Source organism: Empidonax traillii, unplaced genomic scaffold, assembly GCF_003031625.1.
Source record: "Empidonax traillii isolate 1590-97213 ecotype Southwest subspecies unplaced genomic scaffold, ASM303162v1 scaffold16:size2589160, whole genome shotgun sequence".
NCBI lineage: Eukaryota > Metazoa > Chordata > Aves > Passeriformes > Tyrannidae > Empidonax > Empidonax traillii.
The window spans coordinates 872,153-887,194 of record NW_020955209.1 but is presented as its reverse complement, the minus strand read 5'-3'; the positions used below and the strand labels follow the sequence as shown (position 1 = coordinate 887,194).

The following is a 15,042-nucleotide window of genomic DNA, read 5'->3' as shown; positions in this document are numbered from 1 at the left end:
TAGACATTGAGGAAGGTAGTTCTCTTAATAAAAATCCAGTGAATATTAAGTGAATAAGAAAAAAACTTGCCTAAATAAAATTAAACGTACTATGTTTTGTTTAAAATTTCCCCAATTTTCTAGCAAAGCAGCAGAACAAATATTCTGAGTTTCAGTTTTGTGAGAAATCAATGAGAAATGCTAACAAATGAAAGCTAATGAATTAAAAAAAAAAATCAAATGTTTGTTATATAAATCTGCCCAATTCTGATGTTTCTACTCAATAATTTATTATTCTAAAGATTCAAAGTTTACAGATAATACAGATAATTATTAAAATTCTTCTACTGCTGCTTCGGATTTTCCTCACTCAAGTCCCTCAACAATTGTCATCATTACCTTCTTTTCATTCTTGTCCATTAAAAGAAAGGCAGAGAATGAAAAGAAAATTTCACCACTAGAGAATAACAGCTTTTCTCCTACTCTTAAATCAGAATATTCTATAATTGCAAAACAGTCAACTTAAAATTAAATAGCCAGAGTAAATATTTCTATTTGAGACAACCCCAAGTCACAGTTTTAAGAAAATGATTTCTAGCCAAATTTCTAGTAAATAGATACGCACAGTTACTCTGAAGTTTTGGTTTTGTAGAGACCAGATGTGAAGTTTGGATGTTTGGTTGAGTGTTCTAACTATCTGTAGACTTGAATATTCAGGAGCTTCCTTTTGAATCAAGACAGAATTGTTCATCATGCTGAATCATTTAAACCAGCTAAGGAAACCTGACCCATTAACCCTACCTGCAAGATACAAAAAATACTGCCTTCTCAAAATTCTGCCTTCCCAAACACTTTTCAGAAGCTGCCACATTTATTGCTATGTGCTCAGTGGAAGTAAGTCCAGACTCTTTTTATCCCAGCACCTTATCTAAAGAAAATGACAATACCTGCCTGCATTTCACTCAGTTGTTAGTGACTAAGTAACCCCATCTCTGTTCTTCAGCTGATTGCATAACTTTGGGATCCTGTAAGCAACTCTTACTGTATTTGTTTTTTTGAGATTACCCTCCACTTGATCTTTTACAGGGCAATCACATCTCAAGTCTGATGTCTGATGTCAGGCAGAATGAGTACACCGTTCATCACAAGAGGCATACAGACTCCACCCTGGAAACAGAGTGAGATGGACACACATACACGCTTGTGCATATATCAGCAGTGGCATAAGGAAATATACAGAGTACTAACACAGCCCTTGGGAGCTTTAATTTTTTTTTCCCCAAATGCCAGGAAATCAAGAGGAGAAACAGCCTGTAATTTTCAACCAACCAGGCAAGAAGCAAACGAAAAGGCTTTGACATGTAGGAAATTAGGTTTGAGATGGAGTCAGACTCACAAGATAGTCCAAGAATTAAGAGAGTCATGGGGAGGTCTTGCTTTGATGTTAATAGGTATATCTGGTTCAGAATGATCAGTTGAGTTTGCCCTAGAACCATAAAATCATTAAGTTAGAAAAGACCTTTGAGATCATCAAGTCCAACCATGGCCACTATTGGTGGATACTAACGTGATAATACAGTGCAAATCCCAGCCTTCGATGCTATACAAAGGAAGACAAGCTTGTAGTTTGGAGGGGAAAACTTTACATGTTTGTGACTGTATGACTACAACTATTTCAGATGTTATGGGGTGCTATCTTCTCAGCCCATGTTAATGAGAGGACTAAAACCCAGAGGATTTGCAGGTGATAAAACCCTGTCCATCTCCTGACCTTTCTGCCTGATTGCACAGGCTAGCTGGTTTTGAACATGCAGAGAGAATCTTTGCCATGTGATTGCTACTCAGACACTGTCTCTGTAATTTAGATTATGAAAGGCTTGTGGTGACTTTCAGGTTTTGTCATCAATAGCATGTTTTTGGCGTGGGTGGTGTAGATGTGCCAAGCCCAGTAAATCATGATGAGAGCGTGAACTATTTCAGGTACTCTGCTTTAACAACTTTGCCGTGCTTAATTAAGTCACAGATTCATCCAGTAGGAAGGACAGTCTGGAGTGTATCTGTACTGCATGAAGTTCACATGGAAGCCTGACCTTATGGGAAAAAAAGAGGAGGTAAGGTGCCTCTGGAGTACTCCTGGCACTCCTGCCACAAGGGGCACACTCCTCTCGGAGCCTCATGGAAGAGCTAGGTGCATATAATGCCCTGCTTTTTCTTGGTTCTGTCCTGGCAGCTGGTGTCACAGCACACACACAGCAAATGTACAAGCGCCCTCCACCTCCTTCTCTGAGGTATACATTTGTTGGGATATTCAAATACTGTCAAATCGTTATCTCCAGGAAATGGCCTAAGCAGTGACTGGCATTGGCCCTCTGCAGATTTACAAAGGACCTTTCACCCTCCTACCCTTCTTGTCATCACCCTGCCTTTGCTAGGCTTTACAATAGCTGTCTGGGCTGTTCCACCTGGTGGTCTTTGGGCATTTGGATGAGAGTGCTGAGACATTCTTTCTTCGCATATATCAATGAAATTTGGCTGGTTTTCCTACTCTCTTATCTTCTTCCCCTAATTTCCAGTGCATACTTTAAATTATAGTGATAGAATGTGCTTTATTTGTTGGGCATTGAGGATCAGTCAGATCAGAAAGAAGAACTGTACAACTTTATTTAAGCTGAGGGTAGAAATTCAATGCCGTAGTAAACTTGAACCTGAAAATCACTCTGTTTCTGCTGGAGAGGTAACATATCACAGGACAGGAATGCTAAGCCCGCTCCTGTCTTTGAATGGACATCAGCTGTGGTGTATCAAAGTAGAGAAGAGTGGATGACTCAGTTTCCTGCAAGTATAAACTTAATGACACTACACCGTGCAGCCCAGAGAAATGGGAGGTGGTGAAATGCTCCATGCTTGACCCTAATGGGCAATGTTCAGGATGTTGGTCAATACTCTTCAAACAACAACAAGCTCCAGTTTGTTCTATAAAATGAGGAATGCAGCACAGAAAACTGGGTCTGTGCCACAGAAAGGCCAGTGATCGCGATGACTAAGAATTTTATACTGTGTTGAGTAATACTGCTCTGCAAGGCGATGCAGGAGAAGGAACAATTTAGCACAGTGTATACTCAGATTTATAGAAAATCCGCTTCATGGAAACTGCCAGCAGAGCAGTACTGATGGGTTTGCATTATGTGAGTACTGCAAAGAAGCAAAACAATGCTGGGAAACAGATCGGTTTTGTTCTCAGCTGCGACGGATAGATGAAACTTTTATTAAGACATGTCATCTAGCTCTGGCAGCAGCTTGAAAATTACCTCCTAAAATTCTGATGACCTGGGACCTGATTCTTTTCCCACTGCAAGTTGTAAGTCAGTACACAGTTAAATAGTACAACTAAGCTTTTGAGGCTTAGAAGGTTCGGACTGCCCACGTGCAAACTGAAGACGGAGTTGTTATGCTCTTTCTTTCCAGTGCAGCTGCATGCATGGAGTGGGGAAATGTGTAATCACTACCAGTTTTTTGGCAGTTACTCTTGTAAATTAAAAAGATAATTGCCATGTTGAGCCATGTGGTCCTTGTAGCTCACATATATAGCTTTCATCCAATTCATGTGGATCTGCCTGGAAGAAGTGAGGGCAGTGTAGGATCACCCTTACACTTTCTCAGAAGTGAAGGGACATGAAATCAAGCTTTTACCTTTGCAAGTTGAAAATCTCCCTTCTTCCCCAGCTGACAGCTGTGCTGTGTTTCTAGGTGCAGCTGTGCCATCTGCTTGGTTTTACACCTATGGGCTTTTTCTGAAAAGCAGAGGACTGGTGAAGAATCCGTTCTGCAAAAGTCCAGTTAAGAAGACATTACATACCAAGATCATATAGATTTGAAAAAGATTTGTTTGTTGTTTTTTGGTTTTTTTTTTTTAGGTCATTCTGGCAATTTCAATAATGGAATGTGCTTTCAGAAATAAAGTGCGGAATGGTAATATCTTTTGTTACACAAACTGGGAAAAACCAGACAAACTTCAAGGCAGACCAGCTTTTCCTTAGATACAAACAAGCACATTCATAAAATCTGTTTTATCATATGGCTGGCTGCGTTGGTGTTTTCTCTGTTTCATTTTTTCCACTAGCACTTTCTGTGCATCTGAATGCCTACAGTGACGCCAATTTTACGATCTTTTTCAACACACATGAACCAACATATTCTGCGCCATTCTCAGTTTTACATTTTAAAGGAAATTAGTCCAGAACTCACCTCAGGAAAAGAAAAATGAAAGGTTCACAAACCAGCTATTAATTTCTAGTTCATCCATTAAGAAAAAAAGGAGCACAGTATTGCAAATGTTGCCCTTTTATCACATGTACATGTATACTGACAATACACATTGTGGCTTCTAACTTATTTGCAAAATCTACTGCAAATTATATCTTCAAAATTCAGAAGGATAGTGTGCTTAGAAAATAATTCCAGATAACTTACATGTATTTTGTAAAACATTTAAATGCATTATATGTACAAATATGAAAGCATATACTATAGGAAAATACTTATTCTACCTACCTCACTGTAAAATTAATTATGGATCAGTATTTTCAGATGGTGGCATACAGTCTTACAGATTTCCAACTGCACTGCTGTTATTCACTTCAACCATGATAAAATCATGTGGCTCCAGTTAATATGAGAGCCTGTAATTAAAAATTACAATGGTAAATGCTATAACTACACAGTAAGAGACTTGTCTTGGAAATCCTAAACAGCTGGACGGAGTGGATTTAATACAATTTACGCTAATAATTGTTGAAGAGCTTGCATGCATAGGCTGAAGCCGCGATCAAACCTCACTTTAAGGTCTGGAGCTTAACTGTCTGTATCTGCTGCGTGACAGCAAACAATCTGTATTTCTTTCTGCGCTTTACATCTTATCGCACTCTAAGACCATGCATGTAGCAGATGTTATTTTCAGTGCTTAAACTCATTTTTGGGCTTACACGGCATGCAGATTGAAAATGCCCATGGTTGAATTTTACTGTGCCCTTTTGATAGATAGCATAAGGTTTATTGTAAGTTCTGCCAGTGCAATCTGACAGGAGGGTCCTAATGAATTTTTGTGTGAATCTGTGACTGAAAAATTGCCATCTCAGGGGTGAATTTTTTACTGACCTCTGGTTCGTATCAGTTTCAAATGCACACTTGTAGAAACATGTCCTCAACATACTTTTGAAAATGTGTGAAAATAATTGATGAATACTAATTTTCTTTTCACTTTGGCTGCTATTCACAGCACTCTGCATAATCTTAAATTTTTAGATGTGTGGAATAACAGAAAGCTTTTAAATTAAGAAAAAAATATCTTCTTTGCACGGGCTAAGGAGAGCAAACAATCTTATTTAGTTTACTCCACCATGTACTTATTTTTGGTGTCTCATTTTCTGTAACCTATAGATCACCCTGATCTGATACTTCTTGTATTCACGTGAATACCACCACCAGTAAAATTGAGAGACCAGAAATGAGCAGGAGGGAGAAGGGAAAGTGTGAAGGGCTGACAGACATTATTTATGTGAATTAAGCTGTTTGTTCACTGCATTGACACCAAAATATATATCATCAACCATGCTAGTCAGACTGACTATGTCCTGACATGGGTTAATCCTTTATCATCTGAAGTTTCTGGAGGCACCTTGGTCTTCAGCATGGTAGAAGGACCCTGGATGAATGAAGCTTTATTTTGAATTGAAACAATTTTTCAGAGTTAGCATATTGCAGTTTATGGTCTTAAAAGGAAGCAGATTAAAAAGCAAGCAGACCTCTACAGTCTGTAATTGCACTACTTCTTCAGTTCGCATGTCTAGAAGGGACCAACTCGCAGCATGAAGGAATAGCTCAGTCCCGGTTCCCATCAAACCCTTGACCTCTCTGTGAGACTGCCAACATGGATACCAGTTATGGAAGTAATTTAGTGCGCAAACAAGTATTTACCAGGAATTAAACTGAGACCACCAAACACATTTCACAGTGGAGACCAAACAGTCATCAGACTGAGGCAATTTTAGGTCACTACCAACTTGGGCCTGATTCAAGAAAGAAACCTCAGATAAAAGTCTCTACATCCCATCATCCAAGTCCCTGAGGCATTCAGTCCCTAAGTTCCTTTTCTGCTATAAACATAATTCCTGCATGAGATAAGAAGTTTCACTGTACATTCAGTAATCCAGGAAAAGATTAGAAACAGAAAAAAAAAAAAAAAAAAAAAAAAGGCATTTGAAACATTTTGCACAGACAGAGAAAGTGCAGTGCTCGTGTGAAGAAGTGGGAAGAAGCTCCAGCACTCCTCCCTAACCCAAGAGAAGTTAATTGCTCTATTGGGGAAACAGGGATCTATCCTCCAAGAGCTCATTGCTGACATGAGGCACTTTGTTACTCCACAATGCTCCTGTAATAACATTCCTACCTTAACTTAATAATGATATTTATGTATTCATTCATCTTTAAACACTTAATTTCTGCCTTTTTTCTGTCTTCCTTTTTTGTTCCCTCTGTGAATCCAAAAGTAAGGATGAATTGTCTCCTCACAGAGACTTGAGCCTCCATAATAATGGGTGAGTATTTTTAAAAGAACACTTTCTGACACATTCTATCAGAGAGTAGCGCAGCAGTGGAGACTATGTGCCTGTCCATAAGCAATACATACTATGTTGCTAGTAGAAAAATACTGAGTATATTTGCTGTATATTTGCATGATGTGTTTCAGCTTTCATTGGAAGCTGTTTTCTTTTTCTCACCTTTTTGCTTTCACAAATGAAAACTCCTCTTCTCCTCTCCACCCTGAATATTTGCTTTGTAGACAAGGAGGCAGTGACCAGGCAACATTACAAAACCCTCTGCAAGAATGGGACACAGAGCAAATGTGTTTCTGACTAAGAATAGGGTGGCGCACTCTTGTACACTGTTGGTGAGTGTAGCCCATCCTATAGATGTAATCAAATGTGTCAGCAGTCAAAAACGTTAAAAAAAGATTACTTACCTACGCAGCATTTCATTTTAGCTGTCTTCTCATTGCTGTTGGAGAAAGTAGTGCCAGTGCTATTGTGCAATGGATAGAAAAGCCACTGTTAGTCAAATTTACCTACCTACCTACTTTACCAATGAGTCCCAAATTGTCAGGAACTATCCTTCATGGCACAGCTCATTCTTTTACATACAGTTGTTACTGGTAGTAAGCTGGATCATCTCTAGATGAGACTTTAAAACAAGAGAAGTTTCCTAGTTAGTTTAACTAGCCTAAAGCAGTGAGTATGATAAAGAGATTTAATTATTATGTGTGATAATAGTCAAACCCAGCTCTTCAGCAGTGATTTTCATTCAGCAAAAGTTGGTGTTTATAAAGGAAATGTGTACATTAACCGATTTAGAGAGATGAGACAGAAGTCTGAATCCGAATCCAAATGTGGTCATTAAAAAATAGAAAGCTTTAGATTTTTAGTATTCTTTAATGTGTGATTCAAAATCTAGAGTACATTGAGTTGTGCTCTTTAATTGAGGTAAGTTTGAGACCTGTTTAGTATGTAAATCCGAAACTGGAGTTGGAGTCCCAAGTTCAAAATCAGGCCTACTTTTGCTGTTGCACTGAGATAATATGGATAATTTGATTAGGTCATATTCTGTATTATTTAATCCAGAAGGTACTCAGTGACTAATGGCTGTAAGTGACTTGTTAGTTCATAGTAAAAGGTCTGTATTCAACTCCTCTTCTGGCATCAGACATAGTATTTCACCAACTAGAGAGATGTCCAACACGTGTAAGACTGATGACGAAACAAGTCATACATGAAGCTAGTTGCTGGCCACAGAGCTAGGGAAAAGTAGTTGGCTGTCCCTCAGTAGAATGAGGTCAGGCTTGGGGGTGGGGGGAAAGAGGAGACTAAGTGGACTTACAGACAACAACATTATAATCTCAGTATTATATTTTGTAATGTTGCAACAGATGATGATCATGTTGATATGACATGTTCTTTCTGAAACAAGCAAGCCCTGCAGTGCTAGTGTTCTGCCAGAGCTATTCTGTTCACAGTAGTTACCTCTTAACTTTTTTTCAGAATGAAGTCATAAAATAGACCATCTTGCATAAAACAATTTAGAAACTCTCTTCCTTCCTAGAAAATGCCTCTTGCTGTTCTTGTAACTTGAATAAGTCACTGAAAGCATTTTTTTTTAAACAGCACTTCCTTCCATTTGCTTGCTCATTTGTGGTTGAAGTATATTTATTCACTTCGTAGCTCTCATCCTGCCAAGGAGCAAACATGCAACACAGGCCTCTAAAATAAACGACTGAGCTACAAAAGGCAATTTCTGTTATCCCTCTGTAAATCTGGAGGGGAGCCCACATCCACAAGTTGTTTCATCTCTGGGCTCCTTATTAGATGACGTCAACGGACAGCAAGGCACCTGAACTGGAGAGAGTCCCCTAAACCTCTTGGATCTTACCTCCACTAATAAACACAGACTCACACTAAAATAAATAAGAATAATAAGAATTTCAAAACCTTGATAGAGTGGGCTACAAGATATTTCATTGTTGTCAGTATTTTCAGGGACAAAGAATGATTTTCTGTGGCAAGCAAAAGTTCTTCACACAAAAGAGCTTCAAACTTTCAGTTGACAAAAAAAAATTTATTGGAAAATTTCACACTTGCTAGAACTTGCTTTGATGATACGGAATTGCAGAAGTTATAGCAGCTCCATTTACAGAGATTAGCATCCCAGTTGTTGAAGTAGCAAAAGGCTTCACAAGCACCTTTGGGGAATGAACTGCCTGTGGCAGTGGGAACGTTTTCCATTACTTGCCTTACCTTTCCCTAAGGATTTTTAATGGAGGTGCTGAAGGTCGTGAACCTAAGTATTTCCCTCCTCCTATGGCTCTTAGATGTACACTGCAGTGAGTCAAACTAAACCCTACAAACATGCACAACAGGTTCTGCCTCTGGGGAATGGCCAGTGCCAAGCAATGGCTTGGCCTGAATACACCTGTGGTGACACAGTTTGTCTGGAGGAGAGTTTTAGTGCCCCACGTAACGCCCTCCGCACTTTCTATCTGGCAACATCACTCTTAGATGATCAAAGAGCAGACATATTTCTGTGGCAGGTAGACCTGAAATTACACAAGAAGGAGTATGACAAGACATTTCCACCTTGCACTTCTGAGGAAATCTTGTTTGCTAGGGCTGGATTTGCCATGTATACAACCCTTGTCCTTCATGGGGTGATGAAGTGCAAGACTCGGTGTCTGGGTAGGGGCCATCACTGCAAGATGATCAAAAACCCAGTCCTTAACAATTACAAGACTTTTCCTTCAGCATTACAGGCAGCAGTCTATTTGGTTTAGGTTGTGTTTCTCTGACTTTGCCACTGGCAGGTTTTCTTGTCCTGCCTGTTGTGCTAACACTGCCTGCTACACCAACAAGGCAGAGTCACACTGGGTTTGGAAGAGGTGGTTAGCATGGGAGGAACACTGGCCTGAGGAGAGGCAAGAACAACATCTGTGTCCTTTGATAAATGCCCAGGATGAAAAGGGAAGGCTGTGCTTTGTGTGCTTGCCCAGGCACGCTGCCAGGAGTATGCAGGTCAGCCCTGATTAAGAGAAAGTTAAACGTGTCTGTAGGTTTGGTCCCGGAAATGTGACCCTTCCAGAGACACTTTTGCAAGAATGAGAAAACGTATGGAAATGTGGGCAGGATTTTGTTCCTGAGGTGGGGTAATAGCATTAAGTTGATGAGGAGCCTACGAGGAATGCTGTCCTTGCCCATGAAGGAACAGTCTGTACTCTGATAAAAACAATAACAGAAAGAACCAGCACTGAGCATGTAGCTGAGGTTTCAGAAGTTACAGCCCCATTACATGAATGTAGCCGGATCCAAATCCCACAACCTAGCCCTCTCCAGTAACTCAGAACTTGGCAAAGAGTGACAGGAATGCCCATGCCAGGAATGACCATTAGAATGGTAAATGGGCCCTATGTGTTTTTCCATGTCCCCTTGCTTTCATTTTTTTCTCCTTCTTTTCTAACAACTGCTTCCAGCGTGGGTAATGCCAGCTCTCTGCATGCTTCACGTCTCTTTCCCTCTTCGGATCATTGTAGTAACCCAGTTTTTGTTCTCACATATTAGAGCTCCTTTTATGAGCTGCTCAGCAAACGGAGCTATTTTAATGGACCAGAACAGGTTTGGTCACTCATAATTACACAACACTTCCCCACTCTGATTGGTAGCCAAACCTCTGTGCTGTGTTGCTTATCACAGCAAGATTAAAAATAGTTTTATAACAATATGCAAAGTGTTGCTAAATCCTGTTCTTCCCACATTAAAAGCAGATGCTCAGACAGACTGAATCAGATTGAGCAAATTTATTGAGTTAATTTAAAGGTATAAAAGCTTCACAAGTTCTGACTTAAGTTTGAGTTTATGTAGGACAGGTAATATTTTCAGATTTAAGAAAATACTGTTTCAGTGTAGATCGAAACCTCTTTTTGGGTTTACAGTGGCCTCGATGTCCAGCCCCAATATCAGTGAAATCAGTGGAAAATTGGATAGATAAAGAAGAGTTCAGATGTACTTTAGGGTATCTCTTCCAATCTGAAGAGTACACACGTGAAGAATCTCAATTCATTATAGGAACAGGAGTAACTATAAATATCTCTAAAAAAATTAATCCTATAAATTAAGTCTTTAAAAGCATTAAAAGTCAAAGAAAAGAAAATGTTCCAATCGTTCATGAGGTTTTAGATAACCTTTGTTTCCCCCCCTTTCACTGCTGCTCCCTGAAGTCTAAATCAAGAAAGAGACTCTTAAAGTCAGGAAGCCAGACAGACTTCCAAAATATGTGGTGACGCTAAGGGGCTTGTGAACCGGAAACAGACATTTACTGTATTCTTTCTCAACCCAATTGGCTCCAAGTATCTGTAGCTGATGTTCTGGGATTTTGGGCTGTGGCCAGAAGACCTAACCTGAGAGACTGGGAGCTCACGAATCATGGAGGTCATGAGTTGCTTCATCTCCACCCACTTCTCTTGCAGGGAACATTTACAACACTGGCACTTTCACAACATGAGAGAGAGAAAAAAAAAAAAAGAGGATGTTTTTAATCCATTAGACTGCTGCTGATTCAGTTATAATAAACATGAGTCTGTTTCCTTGATTATTCTGTACACAGCATACATTTGTGTAATGTGTCAGTTAAGTACGTGTGCTGTAAGGATCTCTCCTTGAAGTGTGTCTGTGTCCATAACAAATACATGAAAATACGCCTTTGTGTGCATTTTTTCATGCCTGCATGAGTGAGAAAGAGAGCAGGAACTCAATTCCTGAGACCCTTAGTCATCTTCTGATCTTTGTTTCTGAGGGGGATCAAAGTACCAGCTTTTGAGAGGATGATTTCTCTCTGCTAGGCTGAAGATATTAAGGTCAGAAGATAGCATGCTTCCCAACAGCCTGCTAGGAATGAACACTATAAAAGCTCGCGATGTTTGCCGACAGTGAGAGGGGAGTTGGTTGCTGCTGCTGTTGCTGCTTGTGCTGTGCCTCTTGCTGTGTTACAGACATTTTGACTGGCCTCACTGATTTAATGATGAGTGTTTTTTGGCCTGCAAAATGCAAACACATTGTAAGACTGTTTGTACACTAGCTAAACTTTTGCAGACAGTTTACATGCTAGAATGCGTTCTTTGCACACATTGATCTGTACTACCAATGTGTATCTTCCTCTCTCAGTGCAGAGGTTCTTTTGCTTTTATTTCACTTTAATCTCGTGAAACACATTAATACCACCTAACTTTTGATCATACGAGTAGCATGAGGTCATTACATGACAGCTAGGCTATTTTACAGTTTGTTGTAGAACTGCAACTGTGTTAAGAAACAAAATAAAGAGGACAATTGTACAGAAAGGTCAGTGTTTCATTCTGAAGGAGTTCTTATATTTCAGTATTAACCTCATGTTGTTTTGGGAAAAATTAAATAAGGTCAACACTAAATGCTTTATTTCAAATAAAACATTTCAGATCAAAGAAAAATAAAATATTCTATGTTTTCTATTTTTCTCTCCCCCCAAAAAATTCCATCACTCATTTTTTTCCAGCTCAGTCATGGCCTGAAACATTTATCATTTACACAACTGTATCTCATTGACTCACGGGAGAGGAAACACTTAGGGACTTTGCTGAATTTTTACTTAAATTTGTCAATGTTATTTTTATATATATATATATCCAGATAATACATAGGGGAACATAATCTTTGAAAGTTCAAACTGAAGTATATGTGGTAGCCAATATTGTATCATTGCAGTGTATTGATATGAAATTAGGAGTGAACAGACACAAAGACAAAGGAAAAACAGCTGCTAATTTTTCTTGCTACTTTTGGTGAGAAGTTTTTTTCCTCCTCTATTCTTCAATAAAATCTGATCCACACTTAGAGTGATGATCTGTGTCTCAAACCTCAGTCTCAGGCTAGACCACAGCTCCAGGACTAAGGAGCTAGGTTATTTCTAACTGAAGGTTTCTAATATTATATCTGACTGTGTCTTTGTTCAGTTCATTGCCACTCTATGTTTTGCCTCAGTTCTTTGAGTCAGGTAAAGTAGGAATGTAGCTCTGAATCCAGATTCACAGATTTAATACCAACCTATCTGTATTTTGACATTTTCTGAAACTACCGCAGCCACTATGAAAAAAAAAACCAACAAAACAAAACAAAACAAAACAAAACAAACACACACAAACAAACAAACAAAAACACAAAGAGAAAAAATTTAACCATGCTGAAGTTGATGGTTAAACTCTCACAGACTTTGGTGGAGCCTGAATTTCTTTTAAAATATTTATATCCTGGCAATCAACCAAAATGTCTTCCTGGTAGCTTTAGAAGCCATGTCCTCCGCTATCTCAGTTCATCTTTACAGCAATGCTTTGCCCTATAATGCATCTCAACCATGCATCTCAGACACAGCGTGAGACTTCTGTTATGTTTCTCACTCCTGTCACTCATCCACCAGTGACAGCAGTTTCTATTGCCTTCTCCCACAAACAGTTTCTGCCTTCCATCCCCCTATGGCATTTCCTGAACCAGAAAAGGACACATCAAATCCAGTCTCCTCTTTAAAATCTCTCCACAGGACTGCTTTTGTTTTTCGGTCTGCTGTCTCTTGAACTTAATTTTATGCCCTCATTTGGAATATTACCCATAAACTTTAATTACTGAAATGTCTCCGTGAATAAACAAAAAACAATGAGTTAAAAATGTAGTAGGAAAGTTTCAGGTTAGATCCTAGGGAAAAATGGTAATCCAGAAAATGCTGACATATCTCACAAACATTTGGGAGGCACTTTCTACTTCCAGATGTCATTGACTTTGCTGAGAGAGCTCTGAGCTAAGTTTTATGTTTCAAGATGAATCTCGGGACCATAAGGGGCTTCCAGCCTCAGGGGCTTCCAGGGGCATGGTCAGCTCTGCACACACCCATTTCTTCAAAATCCTGCTGACCTTAAGGCAACCTTCACAATATATTTCCTAGATGTTTTTTAAGGTTGACACAGAAGGTTTGCATATGTTTCACTGAAGGTGTGTGAGTTTGGGAAACCAGTCACCAGCTGAGATCAGAATTTCCATACAGGCCTACAATCCTGTGACTTTTTGTAACTTACACATTGTCTGTCTGCAGCCAGCTGGACAACAGTTTGGGCTCCTTGGCACCTATGGCACATTTTTCCAGTAAGCTCTAATAAAATGCTTCCTATCGTTCCATTTCATTAGAAGGAGGAGAGTTCCCACAGAAAGTGTGCAAACTTTGAAAAACACAGTAAATCCAATGTTATCCCAGCACAGCAAACATGAAATAAATGTTTCTTATCTTGTAATAATCAAGGGGCTCTTCAGATGACTCTGACACTTTTTTTAGGTACTGTGGGATAATACGTAAGGTGTCAGACTGCCACATTTATCCTCAGTTCTCCTCTGAACTGGAAATAAGGATAAAAACTTCAATGACACTGTCCTTTAGACATGGCTTTGCAATATGCTACATGTCTAGACTGCTGTAAAATTAGGAGGATTTTGTTTGAATGACTTGTTTATATGATTCCCATAATAAATAGTCTGAGTCTTTCTAGCTGTATTAAAAACACATTGGAGCAAATTCTATGCCTCATTACGCCACTGCAAGTCCATCATCAGCTATCAGGAGTCTCTGCTTGAGAACAGAATTTGTTTTGCCATGTTTTTAGCCATTGCACTGGTGACAAGCATGACACCATCATGCTGTATGTGTTGGAGCGTTAAGGGGTATAAAGCTGGAGGAAGCCGAAGGCTTTTGAACTGAGAGAATGAAGTCAGCTTTTAAAGGGCTTTATATTCTCCCATACTTCCTTTGCAATAAAGATGATGCACAGGACATTGAGAATATTAAAAAGTTCAGCAACCAGTGCCTAGCCCAAAGAAGGTCATTCTTGACCTTCTAAAGGAAGTGTCATTCCCCAAAATGGATGTGTTTGAGACTTAAGCCTATGGAGAAGCAGGCCTTGCAGAAAACCTGTGTCATCATGAAGAAAGTGAATGATTCATTGGAGAAAACCTGGTCCTTGGCTGGGAGAGTGGTTGGAGGTCCCAGTTACAAAGGTCACAGACCAAGAAGACACAGCCAAGAACACAGAGAGTCAGTGGCTGGGTGTGAAGGAGCTGAAAGACTATTCAGGCTCGCTGTCCCAGCCTTGTTTAAGCAGACAGACAACTTCTACTTTAATATTTTTTTCCATATGGTTGAATATTCACTGAAACTGGATACTCATAACTCTAGAATCTCTATGCCCCTGTGTATTCATGCCAGGCCCTGTGCACTCTGAGACAGATTCTGCTATGCACAGGTGGATGGTGAGAAGAATTTAACTCCAAATCACTACCTTTCACAGGCTGAGGCCAAAATCACAATTTTTTTCTTTTCCTGTGCCATGATCAAGTTCCTTTGGAATAGCTGACTCCGATACCTGGGATTGTCATGAGCTGACAGGTTTCTGCACCATGA

At 39.5% G+C, this 15,042-nt stretch overlaps 1 long non-coding RNA gene across 1 annotated transcript; it reads left to right on the top strand.

Moving 5' to 3' along the window:
* The first annotated feature begins 1,169 nt into the window (after positions 1-1,169).
* On the top strand, positions 1,170-3,996 carry LOC114063034. The gene is made up of 3 exons (XR_003572491.1): positions 1,170-1,430; positions 1,997-2,090; positions 3,727-3,996. It is a non-coding gene; the product is annotated as an uncharacterized LOC114063034 (long non-coding RNA).
* The last annotated feature ends 11,046 nt before the right edge of the window (positions 3,997-15,042 follow it).